General features: G+C 40.6%; 1 protein-coding gene across 2 annotated transcripts in view; it reads right to left on the bottom strand.

The window, feature by feature from the left end:
* The window catches only part of THSD7B (thrombospondin type 1 domain containing 7B), a 536,363-nt gene that overhangs the window by 440,579 nt on the left and 75,810 nt on the right, over nt 1-19,974 (bottom strand). Inside the window, exon 2 of one of the 2 annotated variants that reach the window (XM_075117806.1) lies at nt 7,923-8,063. The exons of the other annotated variant lie outside the window; for it this stretch is intronic. The gene's annotated coding sequence lies outside the window, so the exon portion shown is untranslated. The remainder of the gene's footprint in view (nt 1-7,922; nt 8,064-19,974) is intronic. 2 annotated transcript variants of the gene reach the window in all.

Below are 19,974 nucleotides of genomic sequence, written 5' to 3'. Positions count from 1 at the left end.
CAGGACATTAAAATCAGGTCTTCTCCCAGTCCTACACTAGTATGTTTGAAGGATCAGGCCCACAGTGTTTACGTTATATTTTGACCTGATGTTAAAGATCAACCAGAATGTGAATAAAATAGTTCTCATGCACATGTGAAAGTAAAGGTTCAAAATTTCATTTTCTTTTAAATACCTTCCACAAATGGAAACTACATTGTAACATGTATTATCATAAACACTAATGTCATCTGATTAGTGAGCATGTATTTAAAAAACAGTACAGTAAAGATGGCTAACTAGTAGGAAGTTTGTTTTTGTTTTTTAATTCTTTCCTACCCACCTACCTCAGATAAAAAATGAAAATTTACCCAACAGAATGCAAGCTGCAGAAGCCACCAAGTACAACAAAACTACCAGTCCCTTTACAGGTGAGCAGCTATAGAGCACATCAAGAGACTCTGTTCTCTCTGTATATTAAAAATTCTCATTTGGTTATCAGACTCCTGGATTTTCTAGTGAGAAATCAGTGAACGTTGTCAACCAGATTGGCTTTCCCTGCACAGATGAACAGCAAGATGGAGAGGCTGTAATGAAACTTGCTGCCTGCTCCCACTCAGATAACCAGAATGCTAGTGCTTGCACACCCAGAGCACAAGAACCAGAGTCCCAGCAGTGCTAGACACTCTTAAAGCAGCAGGGTATCTGGCACTGCTGAGTACCCAAGACTATGCCTCTTCCTGTTCTCAACACCAGCCAGCCATCAGTGACCAGCACTGGAGGAAATACACAATGAATGCACCCTGTTACAATAGTGTAGTTATTAATGTTTCTGCATGTACCCCAAAGAGAAAATAGCTGAGATCACTACCACTCGTGCAGTATCCCTTCACACTCCTTGCAGTGGCTTCTGAAGTCATAAATCTAGCCCTGTTCTTGATGAATTTGCACAGTATTTGTTACTGAACCTGAAAATGAACTGGCTGAAGTCTGAAAACCCAAGTCAAAGAACTTAATTCACCTTTGTCATAAGGAAGTAAAATTCCCTTTGAATTCAGTAGGAGTTGTGCCCACTTCAGCCATGGTTGAATTTGCCCTAGTATTTTTCTTTTACAATGAGAATACTTATGAAGAGAGCTGGTAAAACTACTACATTCAAAAAACATTATGTAACTAAAATAAATCAGCACAATTTTAACAACAATAGAAAAAGCACTTGCAGGTCTCATATCTGACCTGAAAATCATTTGGCAACTGTCTAGCACAAAACACTTTAATGATTATTCAATTCTCTTAACAGAAAAAACAAAATTAAAAACAGTAATAACAGTTTGCCTGAAATGCAGGGAAGAAACTCATCACTTATTTATCCTAAGATTTATAGATTCTCACTTATCTTGACCTTTCTGAAATGTTAACACCCTGTACTATTAAACTCTGCCCTGCCTTCTGCAAAAGGTATTATCCAAAGACTAATCCTATTTGATTCCTCATCAGCAGATCATAGCTTGAAATAGTTCCTGTCAAACCACCCTTTACATGTGCCACAGATAACCTGTGGTAATCAGCGGATCAAAAGTCTTCAGATAAAGTTATTCTAAATTTTACAAACACTGAGATTTACAGAAAAACTAAAGACAAAATAATGAGCTAGACTGTGAATTTACACCAGCCCTGAGTAAGCTCTGTACAGACATGTCCACGGAGCCAGGATCTGGTCCTTCACTATTAGCTATTGTTTTGTGTGCATGTGTACATGCACGCACACAATTTTTAATATCATGAGAAAATACTAAGCTAAACCGGAAAAAAGGTTTTAAGCCCATATGATTTATACACACATCATCAATTCTTCCACTGCTGACATATTTTAGAGGAAGATAGTCTTGTGGTTGAAGTGCAGTGACCTAGATTCTATTCTCAGCTTTGCCACAGACTTCCGATGTGACCTAAGACAAGTCACTCAGGGCCAGATTCTGCCACTTGTGGAGTAAAGTACTAGTAGTCCCACTGACTTCAATAGAACTACTCAGCAAGAGTAAGAATGGCAGTCTGGACCTTTGTGCCTCCCCTTTTCCATTTCTACAATGCTGTTAAGGATATTTACCCTCCTTTGTGAAGCACTTTGAGATCTATGGATTAAAATGCACTGTGTAAAAGTGCCAGATTTATAGATCTACAACATTAGTTGGCAATTACTTCTAAATGTTGCTTCTTAATTGGTTATTTATATAAATCAGAACATTAAACTGCAGAATACTTAATGTAGTTTGCTACAATAATTGGGAGGGTGAAATATTCTTAAAAGAACACACAATGCTAATAATAAATCTGCATCTGGAAGAGAACTTTTGCAAACAATTAGGGGATATATAGTCTAAGTCAGGTCTACTCTGGGGTATTACCCAGAGTAAGTCATACCATTGCACTGTGTCTACCCAAGGGTTTGCATCCATGCAATTACAGTGAGACAGCTATACCAGTAGCTGGTAACTCCAATGTAGACAAGGCCCAATACAAACTACAGTATTTGGTTCTTTTTCCATTTTATAACATAGAATCATAGAATATCAGGGTTGGAAGGGACCTCAGGAGATCATCTTGTCCAACCCCCTGCTCAAAGCAGGACCAATCCTCAATCTTTGCCCCAGATCCCTAAATGGCCCCCTCAAGGATTGAACTCACAACCCTGGGTTTAGCAGGCCAATGCTCAAACCACTGAGCTATCCCTCCCCCCCAATCAGTGACTCCTTTTTAAGAATAAATGTTTAGCTGCCAAAAAAAGCACCACTATAAAAGTTTTCACTACCTTTATTATTTCTAAATTATATCTGTAAATTCAATAGTGCCTGCTTCTTGTTCTGCAACTATGGAGGAGACTGAAGGATTACATAAAGTAATGCTTAAAGTACCAACAGTAAAGGCCATTGTTGCACTGTCACTGAAATGCTTCTGAAATTATATTGACCTAATTGGGAGAAACATATAAACCCAAAAATCTTCCTGTTTTCTGTCATGAACTTTGGTTTCAGAGTGCATCCTGGCAACTTAATAAAGATTTACATGTAGAAAGTTTATAATTAAACTTAGATGAGTGGGTTTTAATAAAAGATATCTCTAGCAAGAGACCCCAAACAGATGCATTACGAATACGTTAAACACCAGAGAACGAACTTTCCATGAGCAGAATGGTTTTAATTAAAACAGCGATAGAACACAACACTTCTGTGAAATGATACTGCTGTTACATCCAGTTCATTGTAAGTACTTACAATACATACTATGAAAAAATACTTGACTGTCAATAATAGACAGTATATATGATTTTAAACTTCCCTAAGCAGTCCAGATCAACAGGTCATTTAAAGAAACGCAACTGGAGCAAAACTTAATTCATCTGTATGCAAGTGTATATATTATATTACATTACATCGACAACAACAAAACCCTAATTTAAAAGAATATTAAGGCTGCAAAGTCAAGAATTCAGAAGTTTTATCAAAATGCTGGCATTTCCTGTTTTAATTACACAATCTTATAGTATTTTATCCACAGGAACATTGCCTTATTCTGCACACAGAATGTTTGGTGCTCACTGAATGGTTACCAATTTAATATTTTTTTATCCTCGCCATTTAACGCATGGCCACATGCATTATTTACTGCACGCCATCCAAACCCTGCACTGAATACAGATTTATTTCCTCATGGACTTTTCTATGGTGTTATCATTGTTGTATCTTAGTGCTTTACAAGCATTCATGAATTTATCTTCACAACATCTCTGTGGTATTATCCTTCCCATTTTACACACAAGGCAACAGTAATTAAGGCCAGAATTGTCAAAAGAGTGTCCAGTTTGAGAAACATAGGGACTCATTTTTCTGACTGAAATTGAAAACAGGGTCTTATAATAGAAAGTGTCAGAGAATACTATTTGCACTGTCTTTACTTTGCACACTGTACTTAAATTCCTGAACTGTTTGTTTAGTACAGTGATAATTAAATTTTCCCTGAAGTTTCCTCAGATTATAGCAAAATTAATAGACATAGAACGTGTAATAAAAATATTCTGAAGATGCCAAGACAAGCAAAATTTTGCATTCAAGTACAAACATTAGGATTTCTTTACGAAGTGATGCTTTGATGTACAAAAAAAAAATTTCAACAGGCTAGTGCCCAGACTGGGTCTGTTATCAGTTTAATATCTGACACACCTTTTAGCACTGGCAGTCTTATGGACTGGATGATCCAGTAAGTCTTCCCCATCTTTACAGGTGTAAAACTGTATCCCCAAAATTGGGAGATAACTGGAAAAAAATGTTATCCATAATGTGCTACTGCAGAGTTATAAATGGCATAGGCCATCTTCAATTCTTTTTTAAGCTATAAAAATACTCAATTTTGCTGCAATGCCTACATTTTAAAGAATAATATGGTCTCCACAGTGTTGGTACCTATGAATTTTGCCCTTATTACTCTTTCCTTTCCCACTACCTAGTTTTAGGCCAGACACAAATTGGGTAATATAAACAGACACAAACACATCCACATGATAAATTCTATTGTTTCAACCACTCATTTCTGAAGAGCTGAAATAAACATTTGTTCCAACGCATGCTGTGTCATCAGATGTTTACCTCAATACATTTAAGTATCAACCTTCAAAAAGGGCAAGGATTGGAAAACCTGAGTAGCACTCTGTAGGACTCAAGAAATTGATAGGTTCTAGAATAGACCCATGCTAATCCACACACTAAAACAAGAGTCCCAGCAAATAGCCAAGTGTTGTAACAAAGCTCTCATATAATTAAGGCTTCATTACTTCTACAAAATATACTTTACAGTAATAAGTACATTTACTACCACATTCTGACATTTTACTCTAAATAATTAAAGCTAGAGGTGTCAAAATAAATGAACAAAGGATATTCTGTGACTTACATTGGTTCATGCCCTTTCTTTTCAATTCCCCACCCCTAAAAACTTAGCAATTTGCAATAGGTCTTCCAGTCATTAGAGACAACTGGTAATGGTATACTGCACTAAGACAAATGTGTAAAGAGGATTCTACTGTGAAGTATAATAGTGCTAGTAACAAAAAAGTCCAGAAAGGATATTGGAACACACACACACACACAAACTCAAAGAAGTTGACAGACAGGGGTGTGAGCGTATGAGTGTGTTAGGAGCCTAGAGCGGACCCAGCATTCTGGCCACTAAGGGTGTTTCTACACTGCGATGAAATACCTGTGGATAGGCCAGTCAGTAGACTAGGCTCTCAGGTTACAGGCTGCAGGGCTATAAAATTGCAGTGTAAACATGCGGGCTCAGCCTGGGTTCTAGACGCTTCCCCTTCGCAGCTCATATCATTCTGGGGTGTATTAACTAGAATGTTATGTCAGGCATGGGAGGCAACTTTCCTGCTCTACTCGATACTGGTGACTTTAGGAAAGATGTGGACAAATGGAGCAAGACAAGGAGAGCAACAAAAATTATAAAAGATTTAGAAAATCTGATCTATGAGGAAAGGTTAAAAAAAAGGGCATGTTTAGTCTTGAGAAAAGACGACTGAGGGGGACCAGATAATAATCTTCAAATATGTTATGGGCTACTATAAAGAAGTTGGTGATCAAAAGAAATTGATCACGTCCACTGAAGTGAGGACAAGAAGTAACGGGCTTAATCTGTAGAACACGAGATTTAGGTTAGATATTAGGAAAATTTCTAACTATTGGTATAGTCAAGTACTAGAATAGATTATGAAGGGAGATCATGAAATCTCAGTCTGGGGACGGGGAGTGGGGAGAGGGTAAAAACAGATTAGACAAATACTTATCAGGAATGATCTAGATCAGCGTTTGTCAAATGCAGCCACCATAGCCATGCGGCCACCAGCAGATTTTTTTTGCGGTCACCTGCGCCTCCAAAGTAGGGTTGGAGATTGGGGGCAGGGTGGAGGAGAGAAGCACCACCTCCCTGCAGCACCCAGCTATTGCTCCTGAATAACTGCTATCACGGGCTGAGAGATGTGCCACCTTGGTGTTGGCACCGGCGCCTCCAGCAGGGATCAGCACCCTGCACCACGCAGCCTCCTTGGGGTCTCCGGGCAGTGCCTCTGGAGACATGCAGGCCAATGTGCACGGCACCAGAGGTGGATTGTGACAGTGGAGGTGGCTGCAGTGTTCAGTCGGCATGGCACCACGTAGGCAGCTCCCCCAGCCAAGGCATGGCCAGCCTGGGACTCCATAGGCGATTGGTGAATCCCTGACCCACCTTCCCTGGGACGGGCGCTAGATGAAGGGCTACAGAAGGCAGGGACAGAGAGACGGGTTCATCAAAGCAGCCACCAGCAAGAGTTGGTGGCTGCACTCTGAGGCCACAAAAAAAATTGTTTTCAGAACCCCATCTAGGTATACTTGGTCCTGTCTCAGCTCTAGAGGGTGGACTAGATAACCTCTTCAAAACAACGAGGAGTCTGGTGGCACCTTAAGGACTAACAGATTTATTTGGGCATAAGCTTTTATGGGTAAAAAACCCCACTTCTTCAGATGCATGAAGTGAAAATTACAGATACAAGCATAAATATATATTGCACATGAAGAGAAGGCAGTTACCTTACAAGTGGAGAACCAATGCTGATGGCCAATTTAGTCAGGGTGGATGTAGTCCACTCTAAATAACTGATGTCAATACCAAGAGAAGGAAAATTGCTTTTGTAGTGAGACAGCCACCTCTTAAGGAGACTTCCAGTGCTACATTTCTATGATTCTATCTCATTCAAACGATTTGGAAATCACCCCAGTTGTGCTAAACCACAACCCTACATGAACTGCATGATTTCATCTTTATTACCATTGTCCTCCTTCCCTTTTCTTCTCTTCTGGAGTTTTTTAAACTCACTTGTATGTTGGTTCATATTGGAGCGTAAACTCTTCCGGGCAGGGATCAGGTTTGTTTGGAGCTTTCACAACCGAGCCCCAATCTTGAGTGGGGCTACGGGCACTACCAGAATACAAGTAATTAAAAAAAAATAATCATAATAAGGCTGTGGACTTATAAAAACTAATATGATAACATTATCTAAGTAAGGTCAATTATCTGTTCAGCTTGTAGGAGACCAGAGTTCCTGTTACATCATTGGTCTTATCATTTTGACCTTCCCTGCTGTCATCCCCATTATAGTTCAATTAACAGAGGAGTCCTACAGTGGCCTGATGAGCATCTGCTGCATCTACCTGGCAATAATTCAATAAGGAAGCGCCACAGGAAGAAATAATGAGAAGTCAACCCAGTTGTGCCATTTCCCCTTGGGAGTGCAGAGCAGTTTGGTTTATGGGGAAGAGCATGACCTTCGGAAATTATCAGTTCATTTCACATTTCAGAGCTTCAACATATTATTGCTGACTGAAAAACAAAACACATCAGTTTGCTTTTTAACTATGCAGTCAAGAACTTTCTGAAATCCGTTTTTCTGACACGTGTGTACTATTAGCATCCCTTTCCAGATTGTAAACAAAAAAAGTAATTGCAGCTATATTCTGCATCTCGGTTCTCCCAAAAGAATGGTGGGTTTCACTCACTCTTCCCTGAGTTAAATATTAAAGCTTAGAATGCAGCAAAACTGTATGTATACAACCACACACACACACACACACATCATTGATGCCAGCTAGCAATTGGGTTCACTGTTCTGTAACAGCAACTCCTAATAGGCCTGACATACTCACTACACCTAGCACACTGTTTTCATAGTATTTATCCCTAAAGAATATCATCTGAAGTCTTAAATGAAAGCCAGGATCATTAATATCACTGTGAAATGTACATACACACAGTATGTAAGAAGTTATGTATATTAATACTGAAAATATGTTCCCAAAAGTCTGAATCAAGGCAGGGTTGACAAACATGTTTCTCCCAGACAAAGGAAATATATTTACCTGTCTTCCTCAGTGCATAAGTAAATTAAGCATTGTAAGCCAACACAATGGAAGCCTCATTTCCATACGATGTCAACATGAGGATGTGATAGCAACATGGAATCAGCACATCAGGAAAGAAACCATGAGGTCATCGTGACTCTGGGGACAAAACAATGACCTTTGAGGTATATAAGTAGAAGGCAAAAGGGCACCATTTTATCCTGCACCTGAGGAAGTACTCAGGCAAAGCAACTACATTCATGAAAATGGAATTCCAACTAGCCTTTTGGAAATGCTGTAAAAGACATACGGAGTATGGCACGATTGCTTTTAGACAGCCTGTTAAAGTTAAGTTTAGTTAAAGTTATGGTTTTGTTTTATATGTAACCTCTCTGTTTCCATTTTCCTTATTCACCATCTCTTAAATATTAACCTTTGATAATAATCTTACATGATTGTTTTGACAATAAATATATTTCAGTGCTGTGGTGTTGTGTAGGAATTGATCCTCATTTGAATCAAATGAGCTGTGTACACTGTCCCCTTGGGCATAACAAACCTGGTATGTCTATCAGTAGCCAGTGACAGAGGCTGGATATCACAGGTGAATGCTTCAAAGGGGCTCAGAGACTGAGGTTCACCAATTTATAAGCTGCAAAGCAAAGCAAGGGCTAGCATTACCCTGAGGAGACTGAATGGCTAGCAGGCTGGCATTGTCCGGGTGCTGACCCCCAGTTAAGCACCCGCAAGTCTCTCTTGCGCTGAAGGCAGAGGGTAACAAGGTGGCTCTCAGTCCTGGGCACACTGAGAAAAAGTGTCACAACTACTTGTTGACCACAGAAGAAAGCAGAGACTCAAAAATCCTAGGTTCAATTCCAGGTTTTGAAGGGATCTGTGTACTAATGATTATAGACTGTTCTGCCCATATCCCCAGTGTTTGTCCCCTTTGGTCCCATCCACCCCCAATCCCATCCTGGCTGCTGCCCCCCGCCAACCTCCCCACTACTTATTGCCACCATCCCCCAGCACACAGCTCCTGCCCTCCTCCCCACCCCACCCCTGGCTCACACACACACACACACACACACACACCATCACACTTCTGCATTAGAATAAGGTGCTTCCTTTCTTCTCCTCCTCACTGCCAGGGTACTAATAGGGGATCATTGAGAGAACAAAGGAATCTCCCTTTTCTCAGTTCTGGAGACTGGAGCCACAACAGCCCCTTAAAGCCAGGCAGAACAACAGGGAAAGTTATACTCAGCCCTGAAGTGTAACTCAGTCACATTCTGTGGGGAGGGTCCATACACAGTGTGGTCGGCATATAGGAGCTGTAAGGGGATGGAGCATGCTCAGTGCACACTGAATCTTCAAAGCATTTAGCTGCCAAACTAACAAGTTTCTACAGAGCATATGTAAACTCATTTTCTCAGAGAGGCTTATAACTTCTCCAAGCTTGGGTAGATTTTCATTAGGTTAACAAAAGACATTCCTGACATCAGGAGGACACCTCTGCTAGATTTCAAGTCCGAGCTCCAAAGCATGGTGGCATTGGAACGTCTCAACAGAACAGTTGGAAATTTTAAAACATGGGCAAAATATTTTTCCGTAAGGACATTCTCAGAAACAATGAATCAATTTAGCTCAAGCTTTCCAAAAAAAGAATTCAGACAGACACACAATATGGAACATACCAGCCCAAATCGTAGATTGGTAAAGTTGTAATTGAAACAGAATCTTATAAGGGGAAACATTGGGCAGCTTTAGCTACAGGCAACGCTGCTAACTCTGCCTCCACACACACACACACACACACACACACACACACACTCATAATTAAGGGAATTATACAATAGAATATATATTACTTTAAACTGATTAAAAATTTCTTTAAACCAAGTAAGGTCTAGCTTGATTTTGGCTCAAGATCAGTATCTGAGGTATACACCAAATACTGTAGTGGCCAATTTTGCTTTAAAGCTATATTACAATATTAATAACCTTTACAGGAACAAATATCTGTTTACACATATTTGGCCCAATTCAAAGCTTCATTAAAGGGGCAGGGTGAAGGACAGGGAATAGGATATAATCTGTATTTTGAGAATGTATTAGCCTAAGAGGGTGGGGGGAGCTAGACTTCAAGACTTCAATTCAACCAGCTAGGACATGCTGAAGTACAACCTGCCTTGTCCACATTTTAGAGTTTTAATCAATTTTAGTTAGAATATGCTAGCTAACTCAGAGTTTAAGGTCAAAAGAGACCACCAGCTTATCTAGTCTAACCTCCCATATACCACAGGTACCAACACCATCAAGCACTTGCACAGTAAAACCAACACCCAAAATTAGACCAAAAGTATCACAAGCCACAGGAGACTAAACTATTATGTGCTTCAGGGAGACAATACGAGGGAACAAAGTGCACCAATTCTCAAGCCCCCTGCAATGACAGGAAAAGGATTAAATGAGATGTACCCAGATAATCCTGGCAAGTGATCTGCATCCACATGCTGCAAAGGAAGTTGAGAAAACCCCAAGGTCACTGCAAATCTGGCCTGGGTGAAATTCCTTCCTGACCCAATATATGACAATCAGTTAGACCCAGAGCATTAAATAAGAACCAGCCAGTCAAGCACCTGAGAGAGAAAATGATGAGTGCCATCTCAGAGCACGGGCCAACCCTGTCCAGTGTTCCATCTCTAGCCATGGTCATCTCTGATGCTTCAGAGGAAAGAGGAAAAAAAATACACTGGGGAACAGGGGAGGAGAATCCCTTCCTGACCATTGCAAGTGACCAGGTAAAGCCCTGGAGTTTTTAGAAGCATAAGACAAACCAGTATTGAGCTCCTGTAGGTCTGAGCCTATGCTTTAAGCTCTCGGCAGGGTATAGGTGGGGTGCCATTATTTGAGCCGGTAACACCCCAGGACTGCTAAGCCCTGCTTTCGACCATCAGAAGCAACCCTCTCATACAATCGTACATATATTTGTTCCACTCTCTATCAAAACCAATTCAGGTGTTTGCCCCATAACATGAACTGCAAGGTTGTTTTATTCCTGTGATGGTTACAAACCACATTCTAATTTCCAGCCTGAATTTGCTCATGGCCAGTTTATACCTATTTGTTCCTGTGCCAATATTGTCCTTTAGCTTAAATAGCTTTTTACCCTCCTTGGTGTTTACCCCTGATTTAGAGAGACCAATCATCTCCTCTCCACGCCCCCATCCTTCTTTTTGCTAGACTAAACAAGGTCTTCTAGTCTCCTCTCATAAGATAGAGCTACTGGAATGACCTTCTTTGCACCTGTTCCAGTTTAAATTCATCTTTCTTGAACATGGGTGACCAGAACTGTATACCGTATTCTAAATGAAGTATACTAGTGCCTTGTACAATTACAATAATACTTCTCTATCTGATACATTCTAAGATTGCATTTGCCTTTTTCACAGCTGCATCACATTCGTGGTTCATTCTGTGATGGACCCACACTCCCAGGTTTCTCTCCTCCGCCGTCAATTCCAACCGATGATCCTCCAGCGTGTAGCATAAATTCCTATTAGGCTGTAATTACATGGCCTTGCACTTTGTACAATTGAATTTTTTCCCATTTCTGTCACTGCAGTTTTTAAGGTCATACAGATCTTCCTGTGTAATATTCTAATCATCTTCTGTATTGACAATGCCCCCCAACTTTATATCAGCAGGAAGTTTCATTAGCACATTCCTACTTTTTGCATTTCTCTTACCTTAAAAAAGGTTATTTTCTCAAAAGAAAGAAATCAGGTTAGTCTGGCATGATCTATCTTTGGTAAACCAATGTTGCATTATATCCTTTTTACAGTTTACCTCCATAAATTTAATTATTTTTTCCTTCATAATTTGTTCGAAAGCCTTGCATACTATTCAAATCAGATTAACAGGTCTGTAACTGCGTGGGTCACTTCTCCCCCCTTTCTTATATAGAAGTAAGACAGTAGCTATTCTCTAGGTCATATGATACTACCCTCCTAGGTAAATGTATTAAGAATCCATGCTACCAGACTAGTAATCTCCTGTCACAGTACTCAGTAGTCTGGGATTTAAATTATCCGGTTCCCCCTGATTAGAGTGCATTAAACTCTAAGTTTTTCCTTCTACCTCAGAGATGGTAAATTTTCATTTCTATACACTCATTTTCACCTGTTGTCCCGCCTTCATGCACATTTCCATATTATCATCCTTATTGATAACCATGGCCCATTTAGTTATGGGGCCAGATTATCTTTCATCTCCTTCCCATTCACACCACATAGCAACTCAACCTCATCCTTACTTTTTTTATTTATTTATAAAAGTACAAAACCTCTTATTTTCATTTGCTTGGCAAGAACTAATTTAGCTTGACTTTTAGAAATGCACGTTATTCCTACATTTTCTAACCTCCTCAAAGTACCTGTCTCTTCTGATCAAACCATTTTTCCATCTCCTGTTGGCGCTCTGTTTTCTCCTAATGTCTTCTTTGAGGTGGTTATTCGTTCAGCTGGATCTGGAGCCTTCCCCTACAAGTTTTTTCCCTTGTTTGGGATGCAAGTCTCAGGTGCTTTTTGAATAGTTGATTTGAAGAAATTCCAAGCTTCCTCCACAGTTATGTCCTTGAGCAATTCAGTCCAGATGACTTCTTTACCAAATTCCCTTAATTTCCCAAAGTCTACCCTTTTGAAATAGCTGATGATTTGAAATAGCTGTTTTTGATTATTTTTCCATTTAATTTAAATGGAATCAACTCATGATCACTCAATCCAAGGTTATTTCCTACAACCAGCTCGTCTATGATGTCTTCACTGCTTACCAAAACCAAGTCTAAAACTGCATCCCCTCTTGTTGGTTCGGTGACAATCTATCATGTCCAGGAATCACTGGGCCTTACCCATATTAGTAGCATTTATTCTCCAGTCTATATCTGGGAAGTTAAAGTGTCCATTTATAACATAATTCCCAACAGTATTTCTCTCTAATAAATATCAGAGATCTCCATCCATACCTGAGTCCACCCCTGGAGGTCTATAGCAGACTCAATAGAACCTCTTTTACAATCCTTCCACAAAATGATTTTTGACCTAAACAGATTTTGCTTTGTTTACTGTCACTTCTCATTTCTTCACAGTTTATAGCTTCATTGATGAACAACACTACTTCACCACCTCTATCATTATTCCTCTCGCTCCTAAACAGAAAATTATCTTCACCTCTATCATTATTCCTCTCTCTCCTAAACAGAAAATTATCTTCAATGCCTGTATTCCAGTCAAGAATACTATTCTGCCATGTTTCTATAATCCCTATAATATCCAGTTTGATCTCCTGCACCAGTAGGGCCAGTTCCTCCATTTTATTTCCCAGTCTCATTTCATTTGTGTACAATCATCTCAGTTGTCTCACCCAAACCTCACTCAGTTTTCTAGATGGATTAGGTATAATTCTTTTACTAAGTGCAACATCTCCCTGACTCCTACTCCAATCAATATGTGTACTTTCTTTTGCTTTGCTGTCCACACTGTTACCTTGTAGTTGTCCACTATCCCATAGTAGATCTTCATTTAGCTGATTTTCTTCTTCATGTGTATTGAACCCAGGCATGGAGATTTCATGAATCTCTCCCAAACTTCTCCCCTCATTTCCTAGGCTAAAGAAAATACTAATTATTCCAGCCTTTACCCCAGAAGGTTAAATTTCCCAGGGACTCAAATGAAGTCCATCAGCCACGCAGAGTTTTCTTTCTGTGAATGCCACTCAATGGCCGGTCATCTCAAAACCTTCCTCACAGCACAAATCCTTGAGCCTTCTGTTGATCTGAATTATCTTGTCACACCTTCACCCTCCTTCTCTAGGGACCAGAAGCATTCCACTAACTTTCAACTGAGCTTCCACTTCTTTAAACATTTTTCCTAACCAAGCGTAGTCATCCTTGAACCATTCCTTAGGGAATCTAGCAGGGTCATTCATCCCAACATGCAGCTCAGTCAATGGATTTTTCCCCATTCCCATCCTTTTTCAGCCTCATGTCCATATCTGATATCCTTGTTCCTGGCAGACAGCCCACTATTCTGTCCTCTGGATCTGGCCTGGGGACAGACCTGTTATTTCTTCTCAGTATGGAATCCCCAGTCACACAGACCTGTCTCTTTCTGGTATGAATTAGTTTTATGTTCTCTCTCACAATCCCCTGTACATCATCCTCATTATTCTTCTGGTTCCGGTCCCTGGCTATCTCCATTATCTCTTCCTCTCTTCTGCAGGGATGGCTTCCCTTCTTTTCTTCCTCCCCTCCCCAGCTTCTACCTGTTTCTCTTCTCCTTGTTCCCCAGTGCAGCAAGCTTGTTACCCAATTCAATTTCACAACCACTAGCTGGTCTTTTTCTCTGCTTTGTTTCCATGGGCATGTTCTTTCATGGATCATGTTCTTCTGGCAGTCTGTCTCCCCCACCCAGGTCCTTTTGTTGATCAGGTGTCTGCAAATCTTCTCTTCTCTCATGCACTATATCTTCAAATCCACATCTGAATCCTATCATCATCATCTCCTCCAGCTGCAACTCCAATCCCTGAATCTTTTCTGCCATGAACTCTGTCAAATGACAATTCATGCATAAGTGACTTATATCAGATACCCACTCAAGGGGTGATGTACATCCTGCAGCTTCGGCATCTGATCACATTCCTTGTCTCCTCTGTTCCTTGGGTCACTTCTAGTGCTGCCTCAGTAGCCATTGTTGTCTTCTCTTCCTAGACCCTATTGTTAGAAAAAGAAAAAAAGAAAAGGGGGGTGTGGGGGAGCACACACACACACTCTCTCCAAATTCCCACTTACAAACTTCCACAGAAACTCTGCTTTTAGCTGCTTGCTGCTCCAGTGTTCACTACTGACAGGCTTTTGAACCTAGCAAAATTAAATCAGCACCGTTCCCTCATTAAGGAATATCAGCAAGCACTGAATCAAGCCATGCACCTGGAATAAATCGCTCGCACACATAAAAAATCAAGACTAAACCTCCAGAACACAAAATCACCACTCTCCTCTCAGGCCAAACTCCCTCACCCTCTTCCCCAGAAACTCCAGTGTTAGTTGTTCACACATGCTAAACAAAAACACCTTATTGTAAATAATCTTTCACAAATGGCACTCTTTCCAATCTACATGCATTAATCAGAAGAGCAGAGTAATCCAATGCTAAAGACATTTTTATAAGGGAACATTCGCTGATCAGTGTTTTGCCAAATTTAAGCCTTCATTCTGCCATCTGTAACAATGCTGAAATACAAACTGATGCAACATCCTTTAAAACTGGGAGGAATGGATATTGGCAGAAATTCTCTCTCATGTGGATTTATATCTGGAAGGATTACCAGCTTCCTCTGCAAAATGGCTTTACTTGAAATTACATGAAATCTCTGTTGTTGATTGCTGACCAAGTTAACGGAATTCCTGCTTGCCTACCATCCGAGACAACTCCTACAACTCTTTTAAATATTAAAAACTTAATTTTTCCTCCCAGTGATGCTCAAAATTGTCTGCCATGTTATTTTGCTGTTTTACCCAACTTGTGCATTTCAATCTCTCAGAGATGGGAATGTGAGTTAAATGCCTGCCTTGATGGTAAAAACAGTCAAATATATTGACTATGCTACAATTTAGACAAGCAAGTTTAAAATGCAGTTACAATGCAAATAATTTATTGACATCCTGTACATTTCTTCAAAGCTTGGTCTATTGGACAATATGTTCTGGCAGTATGGGAATCTGAGCCATATTAGACATTTTTTGTTCAAATGGTAAAGATAGTATGGAATCATGAGTTACCAAGAGCCAAAACTATATCTGCTACATAATTTTTCTTCAATATACGAGACTAAAAAAAAAGTCTTTTAATAACATACCATAATTGCCCTGGGTTCTACAGAGATTACACTTAGAAAGTGTAAAATCTTGTGTGTCTTACGTTTAAAAAGATTGGGATGTTGATGTGCCAGAAATTGCTTTTTATCAGCATCTTATTTATAAGAATAATGGCAAAACTCAAGATTTTCTTGTGTTGGGGGAGGACTATCTTTCTTACCTAAAGAAGACACACATGTGCAAGTGAGAAGTGCATAAGATCACTAGGCAAGATTTAAGTTACCGCATTTGCTACTTTTCTTACTACCACAACATTGACAGTAATTTGGGTTAGTCATTCTGTTACGAAGGATTTCAATTTGCTATATACAAGACAGTCTTTAACATTTTTAACCACACACAAATTAAAAATAAAATGAAAACCCAGGACATTTAAATTGAAAAGCTCAAAAAAATCTTCATTTTAACAATCACCCCAAGCAGCAAATCGGGGGGGAGGGGTGGAAGTGGGAGAGAGAGAGACACACACACACACACATACCCGCCCTTGCGAGACAAGAATAAAAAACACAGAAAAATGCAGCTTTTGTCTCTGGATTGCAACTCACTCCTGGATCCTGGCTGTACCTACTCTGGCAAACATAAGAATCCTAAATTTTAAAAGAGTGCTCAATATTCAGCACCCTCTCCTAAACAGTGAGTTTTAGGCACATCACAAAAGTTAGTCAGCTTCTGAGTGCACTACTCACTTACAGGTAGCAACAGTGGTGAACAAATGGGAATGTATTTACAGCCAACATTCCGCAAAACAAGGAGAGAGCATTCTAAACACCCATCAAATATGTGCTGTTCTTTATAAATGAGCCACTAATCTCTCCAAGTGCTATGTAAATTGACCACGATTAAGAACTACATTTAGAACTAGCATGGGCATTCCTTACACACACACAAAAAAGCTCCTTTGCTCTCTCTCCGTTCAGATATTGCTGATTGTAATAGTTATGTGTGGGACTGAAAAAGCCAGGAGAAAATAACTTCTATCAATAAGACTGGAAACTAATTTTCTAGAAAAATGTAAGGTTCTCCAAGATGTGAGTCAGAGAAGATAAAAAGTCAGTATGAATTGTGACATAGGCAATGTCTAAGCTTACAGTGGCACCGCTGTGCCGCTATAAGAGCACTTGTGTAGCTGATTTATGCCGATGACATAATAAAACTAGCCTAATAAGCAGCGGCAGCTATGTTGGTAGGAGAGCGTCTCCCACCAACAGAGTGCTGTGCACACAAGCGCTTATGCCGGAAACAAAATTGTCATTCAGGGGGTGTGAACGAACACACCCCTGAGCGACTTACGTTTTGCCAGCATAAGTGCTAGTGTAGACATGGCCTTAGAATATCTAAAACCAGTATTTCAGCATATTTCTGTATCTTTAGAAGCACCTTGCTGAATATCATCCATGTATCTATATAGGGGTTTTCTTAGTATGGAAGACCTAACCAGTCAATTGTGAACTCACAAACAATAAATTAGTAAGAAAAAGAAAGGGCGGGGTGGGGAAACTAATGCCCATTTGTTCCAGGATAGTATCTTAAAAATAAATAAAAAGCTTTGTACTTCCTATTATATAACTGTGCATAAGCTCATGTTGATCTTATTTGACTATATTTATGGACATCATCATCAATTCTATTTAATAAGTTTTGTAAACGTCACCTATTAGGTATTAACTTCAAGATTTCTTTTTAAATTATAACGTAAATACAACTGTTTTATTCAGTCCCTTCTCTCTCCTTCGCTCCACATGTTCACACTGCACACTCACCCACACCTAGAAGCATGCTTAAATTCATCCAAGATTTATAATGGGTTCTGATGATGTAAACTGTAGCACAGTGCTCTGGCAGTCTGCCAGGGAGGAGGCCAGAGCTCAGTAAAGCAGCCACAACTACTCCACCACAAGAGGGAATGGAAGAGGCTTGGCCAGGATACGCATCAATTCATTATATCCCCCTCAGTAGCCTCTAACGCCCTGGTATAAAAATCAAGCTGCACCACCTAGCAGAAACCTTAGGAGAGGGAAATCAGTAGTGGCAGAGGCCTACATTCCCATGGGGTAAATCCCCCTCAAACACAGGGAAGTGTAATGTATACCTCCATGCACCAGCTTCAGTGAATCTAGCCCGCAGTTAGTTATTCACCTTTTTATGTATTTATTACCAAAGTTATTTATCATCCCATCTTAAAATCCCCAGGTGAAGTTGCTACACATACCATAAACATTTTGTTCCAAAACAGTTATTCGGGATGCTTCAGAACATAAACTTTTGATATTTTAATTTCAGAGATATATTTAAATTGGTGCTGCTTAGACACTGCAAGCACTTCAGACAGCATAAGAAACAACACCGAAATGGTGAAAGAATAGTTTACGAGTCCACTTCACTTCTTTTACATTGCTTAACTGAATTTCACAGCCTATTACTATATGACAGCATTTGTAGAGAAGTCAGCCAGAAATTTTACTCTTTCCACATTTTCCCCTTTTCTCCTTCATTAACTGTCAGCTGTTAACACACCCTAACTCTATCCAGAGGAGGATTAAGCCCTGGTCTACATTAGGACTTTAGGTCGAATTTAGCAGCGTTAAATCGATGTAAACCTGCACCCGTCCACACAATGAAGCCCTTTATTTCGACTTAAAGGGCTCTTAAAATCGATTTCCTTACTCCACCCCTGACAAGTGGATTAGCGCTTAAATCGACGTTGCCGGCTCGAATTTGGGGTACTGTGGACACAATTCGATGGTATTGGCCTCCGAGAGCTATCCCAGAGTGCTCCATTGTGACTGCTCTGGACAGCACTCTCAACTCAGATGCACTGGCCAGGTAGACAGGAAAAGAACCGCGAACTTTTGAATCTCATTTCCTGTTTGGCCAGCGTGGCAAGCTGCAGGTGACCATGCAGAGCTCATCAGCACAGGTGACCATGATGGAGTCCCAGAATCGCAAAAGAGCTCCAGCATGGACCGAACGGGAGGTACGGGATCTGATCGCTGTTTGGGGAGAGGAATCCGTGCTATCAGAACCACGTTCCAGTTTTCGAAATGCCAAAACCTTTGTCAAAATCTCCCAGGGCATGAAGGACAAAGGCCATAACAGGGACCCGAAGCAGTGCCGCGTGAAACTGAAGGAGCTGAGGCAAGCCTACCAGAAAACCAGAGAAGCGAACGGCCGCTCCGGGTCAGAGCCCCAAACATGCCGCTTCTATGATGAGCTGCATGCCATTTTAGGGGGTTCAGCCACCACTACCCCAACCGTGTTGTTTGACTCCTTCAATGGAGATGGAGGCAATACGGAAGCCGGTTTTGGGGACAAAGAAGATGATGATGACGAGGAGGTTGTAGATAGCTCACAGCAAGCAAGCGGAGAAACCAGTTTCCCCGACAGTCAGGAACTGTTTCTCACCCTGGACCTGGAGCCAGTACCCCCCGAACCCACCCAAGGCTGACTCCTGGACCCAGCAGGCGGAGAAGGGACCTCTGGTGAGTGTACCTTTTAAAATACTATACATGGTTTAAAAGCAAGCATGTGAAAGGATTACTTTGCCCTGGCATTCGCGGTTCTCCTAGATGTAGTCCTAAAGCCTTTGCAAAAGGTTTCTGGGGAGGGCAGCCTTATTGCGTCCTTCATGGTAGGACACTTTACCACTCCAGGCCAGTAACACGTACTCGGGAATCATTGTACAACAAAGCATTGCAGTGTATGTTTGCTGGCATTCAAACAACATCCGTTCTTTATCTCTCTGTGTTATCCTCAGGAGAGTGATATCATTCATGGTCACCTGGTTGAAATAGAGTGCTTTTCTTCAGGGGACACTCAGAGGAGCCCATTCCTGCTGGGCTGTTTGCCTGTGGCTAAACAGAAATGTTCCCCGCTGTACGCCACAGGGAGGGGGGAAGGTTGAGGGGATAGTCACGCAGTGGAGGGAGGCAAAATGCAACCTTGTAACGAAAGCACATGTGCTATGTATGTAATGTTAACAGCAAGGTTTACCCTGAAAGAGTGTAGCCACTGTTTTATAAAATGTGTCTTTTTAAATACCGCTGTCCCTTCTTTTTTCTCCACCAGCTGCATGTGTTTCAATGATCACAGGATCTTCTCCTTCCCAGAGGCTAGTGAAGCTTAGAAAGAAAAAAA

Source organism: Caretta caretta, chromosome 11 (genome assembly GCF_965140235.1).
Source record: "Caretta caretta isolate rCarCar2 chromosome 11, rCarCar1.hap1, whole genome shotgun sequence".
NCBI lineage: Eukaryota > Metazoa > Chordata > Testudines > Cheloniidae > Caretta > Caretta caretta.
Note: the sequence above shows the minus strand (reverse complement) of the source record. Positions and strands in the feature narration are given on the sequence as shown.